Source organism: Tenrec ecaudatus, chromosome 15 (genome assembly GCF_050624435.1).
Source record: "Tenrec ecaudatus isolate mTenEca1 chromosome 15, mTenEca1.hap1, whole genome shotgun sequence".
NCBI classification, from domain to species: Eukaryota; Metazoa; Chordata; class Mammalia; order Afrosoricida; family Tenrecidae; genus Tenrec; species Tenrec ecaudatus.
The window spans coordinates 98,519,722-98,531,132 of record NC_134544.1 but is presented as its reverse complement, the minus strand read 5'-3'; the positions used below and the strand labels follow the sequence as shown (position 1 = coordinate 98,531,132).

Here is an 11,411-nt window from a genome sequence, read left to right as displayed (position 1 = left end):
GGATGATTGACCATTTGAAAAAAAAAAATGGCAGCATTTATCCAAGTACAAAATACTCTGCCAGAGAAGTAGTAAAAACAAAGTAATACAAATTGGAAGCCAGGGGGTAAGTGGGAGAAGTGCTATTGTATTATGGGGATTACAATCAATGACATAAAACAACATGGGTATGGATTTTTGAGAGGAAAGCAGATTTGCTCTGTTAACATTCCTCCAAGTCAAGGTAAAAACTAAATAACACAAGATGCTAAAGAAATTAATGTCTATAAAATAAGACTGTGGAATTATGAAATATGCCTCCAATACACTTGGAATTTCCATAAATCACTAGAATGCTGAATATTGATATCTTGGGTATGCAAAACTTTAAGTGGATGTTTAAATGGATTGATGTTTTGGGGATCCATAATTCTATGGTTTACTGTTTCTGGAATGAAAAATTGAAGAAAAAATGATCTTGTATTCATTATCCAAATCATTTCATCCTGAAATACAACGTTCAAAGTCAGTGAAAAGTTAATATCCATAGGCTGCCAAGGAAGACTAATTTAAAGTTTACTGAAGTTTAAGATGAAAAAATGAAAAAATTTAATGAACTGCTGCAGTCTCATAATTAATTAATAATTAATCACATGAAAAATCAGGAGTCATAATTAGTCATAATTAATCACATGAAAAATCAGGAGGCACTATAATTTCCATGAGTGATTGAAATACAAAGTTTTTAGAAAGTTGTCACAAAGTTTCAAAAGTTGAAAAATACAGCTTTGTTGATTGGATATTAGGGATTGCATGATAGATAGAATTCTTCATGACAAGTAATTTATTAATCACAAGCCTTACTTTTAAATACTCCACCACATGAATATGCAAACAATCAGAGATCTACTAGATCAAATATGAGTATGTTGTGTTTCCTGAAGGATCGTTTAACTAGCATACCCTCCCCGACAGAAACGCTGAGGAGACAGCTCTCACACCATGGACTGGATCTTGAGAATCCTCTTCCTGGTGGTGGCAGCTACCGGGAAAGAAGTCACCGGTCTCAGGGAGGAGGAAGTGATTGTAGCTACCCTAGATTGATTTTGTCCACCTGTCTTCACTCAACAGGCAGTGACTCTGAGGTCCAGCTGGTCCAATCTGGTGCTGAAGTGAAGAAGCGGGGTGCTTCAGTGAAGATCTCCTGCAAAAATTCTGGACACTCACTCACCAGTTACCTTATTGACTGGGTGAGGCAGACCCCTGGACACAGGTTTGAGTGGATGGGAGAGATCTACACTAGTAATGGTGGAACAAGATACCCACCAAAGTTCCAGAGCAGAGTCACCATGACCAGGGAAACATCCATAAGCACAGCCTGCATGGAGCTGAAAGGTCTGAGTTCTGAGGACACACCATGTATTACTGTATGAGGGGCACTCAGTGAGATAACCCAGTGAGACAGCTGTGCTGGGCTCACAGAAGATAGTCAACCAAGGTACAGGCTGCCAATTTTTTCAGATGGGTAATCAAGAGAACAAAAAGAAAACCAACAAACATGTATTTACTTAAATTGTTTGAGACAGTGCCCAATGCATGTTCCCCAAAATCAAAATTTAGGGAGGCAGGAGAGGGATGAAGGTCCCTTACTGATTTATTTATTTTCCCATTGTGTAGAAGAGCCTAGCATCCAGTTGGAGCCAGTGAGCTTGGTAGCAAAGCAGATTCTGTATGCAAGGGTTTATTCCAAATAAAATGTATATGCATATGTTTGGTCAATCAGTGGATTGCTGCAAACAAGTTCTCTAAGCAATACAGTTGTCTTAGTTTCCTTAGAGAGTCTTTAAAAAAGAAAGAAAGAATGAAAAGCACGGTCTGTGTTTTGTACTGTGTGGAAGAAAAGTATTTTGAACCGAAGGCTATTATCGCGTATTTAAGAAACTCAAGGGGACATGAAACTTTGGCTGCTCGATATAAAATAGTGGTTTTTAGATGAATTGAGCATTTTAAGGAAGGTCTTGAAGATCTCAAAGATAGATTCCAAGTAGAGGTCAGATCAGAAGTTTATGGAGAATGGTGGGACTGCTTTTATTTGTGTTTGTTTACTTATTGTTGTACAGGTTATATCTTGTGTCATTTCTGGGTGGGCATATGGTTGTCATGGGGCTAAGGATTAATCCTGCTAAGAAAACTGAAAATTGCATTGGTGAGAAAAATGTCAATGATGATTGACTTTACATCACAACACAAATCATGTCAATGCTTTGAGAGTAGTAAAGGTTATCCTAAGAAATTTTATTGTAAGAGACTCTGCCATGTTGGGTGAGCTGAAAACTGTCCAAATACCTATTATTAGGAGACTGTATAAAGAAACTCTGATACATACACACAATAGAATACCATGCATTTCTGAAAAACAGGGATGGCATTATGAAACACCACATGATGTGAAGGGACTTGGAAATCATTATGCTGCGTGCAGTTAGTTGATCACAAAAGGACAAATATAGTATGTGTCCACTAATGTTTGATGGACACCAAGATGAAGGAAGGCTTTTACCCTCAGGGTGTGCAATAGTCTGAGCTGGTCTCCCAAGCAACAAGATAGAGAGCCTGCCAAGTGCTCATGGGACATAAATCACCTGCTTTATGTGTACGTGTTAAAAACCTCTCTGACAGAGGACATTTCATCTCAACTGGGGTCAGATTTTCAAGCAGGGGCTAGAAGATCATTCAATTGCTGCCATACAACATTGTGCTAAGGTCACTCAAAATCAGTAGACACATCTACAATACTGGATTGAGACTATACTTGTGTAGTCTTGGGATCCAATCCCAGTAGCCACAAAGTCAAGGGAATAGAAAACACTATTGGCTAAATGTGTGTTAGAAACATCTGCAACTTAAATGGTCTTGAATAGAAATTATATGACTTTGGCTACAAAGGATTATCTTCCCAAGCGACTGCTGGCATTGGAGCCTCTGCTCATTTGGTTAACTTTGCCGTGGTTCTCAACCTGTGGATCATGACCTCTTTGGGGAATCGAACGACCCTTTCACAGGGGTCACTTAAGACCATCAGAAAACACGTTATGATTTACATTATGATTCATAACAGTAGCAAACTTACAGTGATGATGTAGCAACAAAATAATTTTATGGTTGGGGTCAGCGACATCATGAAGAACTGTATTAAAGGTCGTGGCATTAGGAAGGTTGTGAACCACTGCTTTACAGGAGCACATCGAGTAGTGGGAATTTCTTTAAATAAAAAATACTATGGAACAAAAGGTCCTGTTCCAGGCTATTCTGTTCCAACAGCAGTACATGGCGTTATAACAGCGTGGGGGAAAGACCATGAAAAAGATGCATTAAAAATCATAGTAACGCAGTTTTCATTAGTGCCTGTATTTGCAGTCGGCCATAGCTATGCCATTTTTAATGCATGTCAGAAAATATGGGGTGAAGATTTGAGACATGTAATAATATCAAGAAGTACAGAATTGCCACTAATAATCAGAACTGACTCTGGAAATCCTTTGACACTGTATTTAAGTTTGGTCCATGTTATAGAGAATTCAAAGGGTTACAAGTTACTGCCACCTTACCTAAGAGTTATTTAAGAGAATGGAATAGATATTAATACCTTATAAGCAAATTGTATAAGGGGTTAAAGGAAAAAAGGGGAGTGTTGAAAATATTCCCTTTGTTTCTGGTGGAACCTTGCTACAGAAGTTAACAAGAAATCTCTTAAAATATTCCTTCAAGTGTAGTTATGTGGTAGCTTATGTATTTAAATCCATAGTTCTATTGGATCAAACATAATTGTACAATTGCTGCCATCATCAACTGTGATACCTTCATATCAGCTCCCCCTATCCACTCCCAGCCCAACCCTGCAACCCCCAGAACCCTCAATATATATGTATATTTTGCTGTAACTTCCACCATCCCATGCATCCTATCACCTGAAATTCTGATGTTTGTTCCCTTTGAGTGGTGTTATACAGTCACCATTGCTGTTAGTTTCTCCCTCCCCCACCTCCCCACTTCCCCCGAAAAGACCTGCATGGGACTTCAATGAACCAGAAGGTAGGGAGTGGCTCCGAATTTATCGCCAGGTTCTCATGCCTGATTTCTGAGTGGCAGCAAAAAAGCCGCCCAATTTGACCAAGGTGGGTAATGTAAGGCAAGGTCCCCAGGAAAGTCCAGCTGCATTCTTAGAACGCATCATGGAAGCTTTTAGGCTGTATACCCCATAAACCTGACATCAGAGGAAAGTAGGGCTGCAGTAATAATGGCTTTTATTAATCAAGCTGCACCAGATGTCAAAAGAAAGTAGAAAGGCTGGGGAAAAAATTTTAAGGATTTGTCGGAGGTGGCAGTGAAGGTCTATAACAATAGAGAAACCTCAGAAGAGAGGAAAGAAAGACAGCGGATGGAAGATCGAAGGTTCCAGGCAGGAGAAACCAGGAAGATTACAAGGGAAATTGCCCAAGTATTAGTGGCAGCTACTGCAAGTGAAGAGGGAGAACAAGGGAATGCGTTAATAGAAATGGGAGGCCTAGACTAGGAAAAGATCAGTGCAGCTACTGCGAGGAAAGAGGGCACTGGGCCAGAGATTGTCTCAAAAAAGAGCTTTTGAAAGGAATGATATGGTGCTGGCATTGCCAGGAGGATGGACACCAGTTTGACAGGTGCCCCAATCTTCATAAGCCAGCATGTCCCCTATTTTTAAGGAAGGGGGAAAAAGGCAGGACCTAGAATGAGGAACTCGGGGTTCAGAATCACTCCCCGAGCTTAGGGTACCATGATTGGTGGAGAGGAAACTGGTTGATTTCTTGGTTGACACAGAGGCAAAACACTCGGTCCCCACCCACAACAATGAAAAACTGTCGTCTTGTACCAGCTGGGTGCAAGGTGTCACAGAGACCAACTGGTACTGATGGACTTCTACGCGCAAAATGGACCTCAGCGTGGGTCAAGTAAGTCACTCGTTCATGCTCATCCCAAAGTGCCCGACACCCCTGCTAGGAAGAGATATTTTAACCAAGTTAAATGCCCAAATATACTTTAAAACGAACACGTCTGCTTGGCAGACTAAAAAAGACACTTTTAACTACTCCACACCACCAACCAGCATGAATATCAGTACTCACAGTAAAAAGAAAGATTCATAACTGCTAAAAGAAAAGAAATAAAGAATAAGACTGAGGTGATGCAGCCACTGGAAGCTGTAACACTGCCAAAAGCTGTGGCAGTGGTGCACACACCCAGCCATCAACAAGGAGACTCCATGGAAGCTAAGGGCCATTGTGCCGCAGACAAGGAGGTGCAAAAGGCTGCGGTCCAAGAAAAGGAAGGAGATGGACCTGTAGAACCAGGTGGGCAAGTATGCCTTGTTCAATTTTCTTTTCCAGGAAAGGGGTCCTTTCCACATGTGCCTGGATACACAGCTGAAGAACTTTGGGTCAAACAAGAGCTGTAAGCCCTAATAGAAGAGGGCTCGCCGTGGCTAAAAGCCCAGAACAATCCTATCCTCCCGGCTGAGGTGGGACGCAAGAGATGCTGTACAATTTACACCGTACTACTCATTTGGGGGAAAAGACGCTACAATTGTTGCAAACTGCCACACTACAGTTCAAAAACCAAGGACTGACTGCAGAACAGCTGGTGAGCCAATACCATGTCTGCCAAGAAATGAAACCAGGTAAAATTATAAATATGCATCAAGGGGCTAGAGAAAGAAGTAAGCAACCTGGGCTACATTGGGGGGTGGATCTCACTGAGATCAAGCCAGGCAAATATGGTTACAAGTACTTGTTAGTCCTCATTGAGACTTTTTCAGGTTGGGTAGAAGCTTTCCCAACTAAAAGAGAGACAGCCCTGATAGTAGCAAAAAAGGTGTTAAAAGAAATAGCTCCAAGATATGGAATGCCTCAAACAATTGAATCCGACAATGGGCCTGTTTTTGTAACCGAGGTCGTTCAGAATTTATCCTGGGCTCTGGGGACAAATTGAAAACTGTATTGTACATACAACCCAAAAAGCTCTGGGCAAGTAGAGAGAATGAACAGAACTTTAAAGTAGACTTTGACCAAATCAGCCTCCAAGACTGGCGAAAACTAGGTGACTCTCCTCCCGTTTGCTATATTCCGTGTGCGGAATTCCCCCATGTTTGAATTGACACCTTTTGAAATTGTGTATGGTAAACCACTCCCCATTATCCCTAGAGCATTCAATCTGCTCTATGCAGGCCTGCTGAGATATTAGGGGCTATGCAAGCCTTGCAGAGCAGACAGGCCAATGTTTGACCTACCATTCAGGCTGTTAACCAAAATGCTATTGAGCAGGCAAATGCAGCTGCAAGTCAACATGAGCATTTGCCTGGAGATTAGGTCTGGGTTCGAAGGTTCCATAGCAAAAATCTAGAAACCAAATGGAAGGGGCCTTATCAGGTTGTTTTAACCTCCCCTACAGACTTAAAGGTGGAGGATGGGATAGCTGCCTGGATTCACCACAGCCATACCCGCCTAGCAGAGCCTCTGGAAAAGGTGTGGACGGTAACTCAGCACCCCACCAACCCCCTTTGGGTGCGCCTCAGTAGACTATCATGATCCTGTGGCCTGTGGCCCTCTGGGTGTTCCTCTCTGCGATTATCAAGGAAAATGAGACTATAACCAACATGAACCTTAGATTCACACCTGGACTCTAAAAAATGTAGTCACCGGTGACATTCTGGCAACAGTAAGTAAGACACATCCAATAACTGCGATGCGGTATCTTGAAATATTTTTCAGCCTTGAACAGCTCTGGCAAGAGAGAAGGATTGGTCCTGCCCCCCGAGTGGCATGGCATGTCGGGTATAGCACACCTTTAAATAATAAACTGGTCATGAGGAAACAGGGGTTTCATGTGTGCCCTATGACATGGCCTCAGGGCACTGACAGAGCAAAGTTGTTGGGACGCAGCCTGCAGCAGGGGTCTTCCAGTAAAGCATGATGGCCCTATTGTTCTGAATGGGCTTGTGTAACCACCAATGATGGTGACTGGAAATGGAGTTCTAAAGAAGACTCTGTGTCAATGAAATTTATGTCAAGTAATAGTGCTGATGCCAATAATACCATAAAAATCACCATCCACATCACTGGGAAACCTGGATCCGAGGAATAATGTGGGCCTTCCGAAGTAATAGCCACCCCAGTACCAAAAGTCCTACATACTGTAACATCAACGGCTGGTCCAGAAGACACGCCGAACAGGGTTTATCTCAGTTCTCCTTTGTTTGATTTAATAGTATCAACGTATAATGCTTTAAACAGTACTAACCCAAATGCTACCAAAAGTTGTTGGCTTTATTATAGTACAGAACCCCCATAATATGATGCCTTAGCTATAAACAGAATTTTGGTCCAGGAGGCTGATGCAAGTTGTGACTGGAATAGCCGTAAGAAAAAAAGTTTCACAATAGAAAATGTTCAAGGAATTGGAGCGTGTGTGGGAAAAATTCCAAAAAAATATGAGCCCTCTGTATAAGCATAAATTCTCAGGTCAACCAAAGCAGTAAGTGGATAATTCCTACTAAAAGTAGTTTGTGGATATGTTCAAATTCCTACCCTCCCCCTTGCCTGTATACCAAGTTGTTACACTCCACCAATGCTACAGAATTCTGTGTAAATATAATTCTTTTCCCGCGGGTTATTTACCATTCGTGGGAAGATGGATGCTTACAATGGTCAAACCAGTACTACCAGAAGGTTAAAAGAGAACCTGTCACTGGTTTTTTTTAAAAAACATTTTATTAGGGGTTCATACAACTCTTATCACAATCCATACATGTACATACATCAATTGTATAAAGCACATCCACACATTCCCTGCCCCAATCATTCTCAAAGCATGTGCTCTCCACTTAAGCCCCTTGCATCAGGTCCTCTTTTTCTGTCACTGTTTTAACTGTTGGTCTGTTACTCAGAGTTAGCGCTGCTGGAGCGGGCATAGAAATAGCTGCTCTAAGCAACCAAAATAATGGACTGACCCAGTTCTAGAGTTTAATTGATGAGGATTTAGCCAGACTAGAAGATGCAATAACGCATCTAGAAAAATCTGTAAGCTCTCTTTCTGAGATAGTCCTACAAAATTGTAGAGGGTTAGATTTAATTTTTCTACAGCAAGGAGCAGTGACCACCCCCCCCCACCCCCCACCGATTGACCAGTCAAGAAAACATGTGCGAAACTGCTTGCCAACCACCACTGGACAATGCTGGCACCAGAAGTTTTCTCTAATCAATTTAAAGAACAGCAACACTGGACTGCCCCCTGGCCCTGGCCCCATAAAAGCCCAGTGAACAAAGAACTCAGGGCTGATTCCCTTTGGCTGCTGGGTCCCCACTGTGTTGGGCAGTGGAGGGAGGGAAGCCCTAGCTTGAGCTAGCAAATAAACTCCTTTTGCTGCTTTTGCATCTCAACTGGTCACAATTCTTCCATGCGCCCAAGGTGAGCTCGCATTCCCTCCCCCAATCCAACACTCGGGGATGAGAATTATATTACAGTTGAGTCTCAACTACAGTTTACTCAACAGATAATAGGATAGATACGTGAGGTTTGCTTGAGTGCCTGGGAAAAGATAATTCCATCAGGAGAGAGAAAGCCAAGTTGCATGGCTATAAGACAGCGGATTGATGAATCCTATGCTGACTTTGTGTTCCAAAAGTTCTATTTCCAAATGTGTAAAGAATGTCCAGGCAGTAAGAGACTTAGTGCATAAGCTATCTTATGATTTCTCCAATAAGCGTTGTAAAAATACCTTCCACAGGGAACAGGGCACTCTGCTAGATTATCTCAGGATATGCAGGAATGTAGAGACAGAGGAATACAAGGCCGACCTCATGGCAGCTGCACTGGCAAATTATATCAGACCTAGAAAAAAGTGTTTTAGTTGTGGGAAGACAGGTCATCTTCACAGAGAGTGTAGGCAGAGCAGGCTGCGGCCTATGTCAGAGCATGGGCCAGGGACATCGAGTGGGTTTAATAGAACCTGAACTCTGCCCCGCTGTAGGAAGAGAACTCCTTAGCCAAGACTTCCCAGTGGGGAAATAGTGGAAGGAGCTTGATACAGACCCTGCCAAGCAAAGCATGGGAGGCAAGGCGTCTGCCTGCCAGAGCAAAGAAGAGAGAAACTGCAGGTATCACCCAGCTTCACAGCAGGAGACCAGACCTAACCAATCTTGCAAAAGCCCAGGCTCTGTTCTCCCTGCTGTTGTTTTGACTAACTAACAGATGGCTCTCAGAAGCCCTCACAGCCCTTTGCTGATTCTAGAAGCAGGAACCTCTTATTGAAAAAGTAATACACCTTGGGATGAAAGCCAGAGTGAATCATGTCTTGTTTTCGTTCTTGTACAGGAGCCAAAAATCTATATATCATCTCTGTGCAGGGGATCAAGGGCCGGCTAAGCAGACTGCCTGCTGCCGGAGTGGGTGACATAGTGATGGCCACAGTCAAGAAAGGCAAACCCGAGCTCAGAAAGAAGGTCCATCCTGCAGTGGTAATACGGCAACGGAAATCCTACCGGAGAAAAGATGGTGTGTTCCTTTCTTTCGAAGATAATGCGTGGGTCATTGTGAACAATAAAGGCGAGATGAAAGGTTCGGCCATCACAGGACCCGTTGCAAAGGAGTGTGCGGACTTCTGGCCCCGGATTGCATCCAATGCCGGCAGCATTGCGTGATTTTGCCATGTTTGTGAAAACCTCCAACAACCCTATTAAAAATTATTCACACACACACCCCCAAAAAAAGAAGAAGTAATACAGTTTTTATCAGGAAGTTTTAACCTAAATACTCAAGAAATTCAAATTGTTACTGGAGTTGATAAGAGTTGGGAGAAAAAGCCAAAAGCTGTGATTAAATTAGAAATTATTAAGAGCAGTAATTGGTGTCCACTACCAAAGAACTAATTGTGATTGTTAGCCTAAATAGAACCATTTTATATTAAGCAATCATTCTGCACCAGTCCTAAAGTGCAATCTCAGGCCTTATAACATTTTCAAAAAAAAGAAAGAAAGAAAGAAGGAAAAGGCCAACTAGCCCCTTGTTCCTAAAAACCAGCAAACGACTATCCTGTGCCAGAAAATTGTGCAACCTCAAAGTCTGCTTGCTCAGTCGCGCTGCTTAACGGCCAGTTTTGCTTCTGTACCAGCCTGCTTAGTCGCACTGTTCAACCCCAATTTCTGCTTGTATACCAGCCTGCTTGCACAGTATAGCAATCTAATGAAGCCTTATAAAAAACCAAGTCTGTAAGCGAAAGGGACCAGCCGATGGCCACATTTTGTCTAGGGCTGGCTGGTCCCTGCGCAGGTTTCTTTTGTTATCAAAACTTTTATTTCTTTCAATCTCACATCTCAGTTATTCTTATCTGGCTCATGTACAACAAAATAAGATGTTTATTAGGAAAGTCCAACCTAAATTCTCAAGGTGTTGCTGGAGTTATTGGTCACGATTATGAAGAAGAAATTAAGGCAGTGATTTATTCTGATATACCATGTTTTGCAGAGTGAAGACCCAAAGCCCATATGTCAGCCACTGGAGATCCCCTCTAGGGGAGGATAGGAGCCAATCAAGGTGCGATGTAGCATCGATGAAAAATACAATTTTCCTCTAGTTCTTAAATGCTTTCTCCCCACCCCCCACTGTCATGATCTGAATTCTACCTTGCAAGTTTGGCTAGTTCAGAGGGTGTACACTGGTACAGACAGGAACTGGAAGCACAGGGAATCCAGGGTGGATAATATCGTTAAGACCAGTGGTGTGAGTGGTGATACTGGGAGGGTAGAGGGAGAGTGGTTTGAAAAGAGGAAACTGATTACAAGGATCTACATGTGACCTCCTCCCTGGGGGACAGACAATGGGAAAGTGGGTGAAGGGAGACATCAGGCAGTGCAAGATATGACAAAATAATAATTTATAAGTCATCAAGGGCTCATGAGGGAGGGGATTAAGTGGAGAGCAAATGTATTAAGAATGATGAAGGCAATGAATGCAAAGATGTGCTTTACACAATTGATGTATATATGAATTGTGATAGGAGTTCTATGAGCCCCTAATAAAACAATTTAAAAATATTTTAAAATAATAAATTATAAAAATCTATGATCAAAATATAATGGAGAGCCAAAAACTTAAAAAAAGGGAAGATCGCTTAAGCCAATTTTTGCTTCCTTGCATTTTTAGAGTTAAAAGTTATGGTTGGCAGGAAAGAGTGCTTGAGAAATCTGACCATGGTTTAAATCAAGGGGTCTTCTGGAATGCTCTTGTGGTGAAACAATAGCGCCACCACATGGAATTAGAAATTGAAGCGAAAGGCTTTTAAACTTAGGATGGGGGGTCATTTCTTTAGTGCAGTCAGGAGGGCCTAAAACTGTCCCATTAACTTC

At 42.2% G+C, this 11,411-nt stretch overlaps 1 pseudogene; it reads left to right on the top strand.

Moving 5' to 3' along the window:
• Window positions 1-981: 981 nt before the first annotated feature.
• On the top strand, window positions 982-3,804 carry LOC142427631 (nicotinamide phosphoribosyltransferase pseudogene; annotated as a pseudogene).
• The last annotated feature ends 7,607 nt before the right edge of the window (window positions 3,805-11,411 follow it).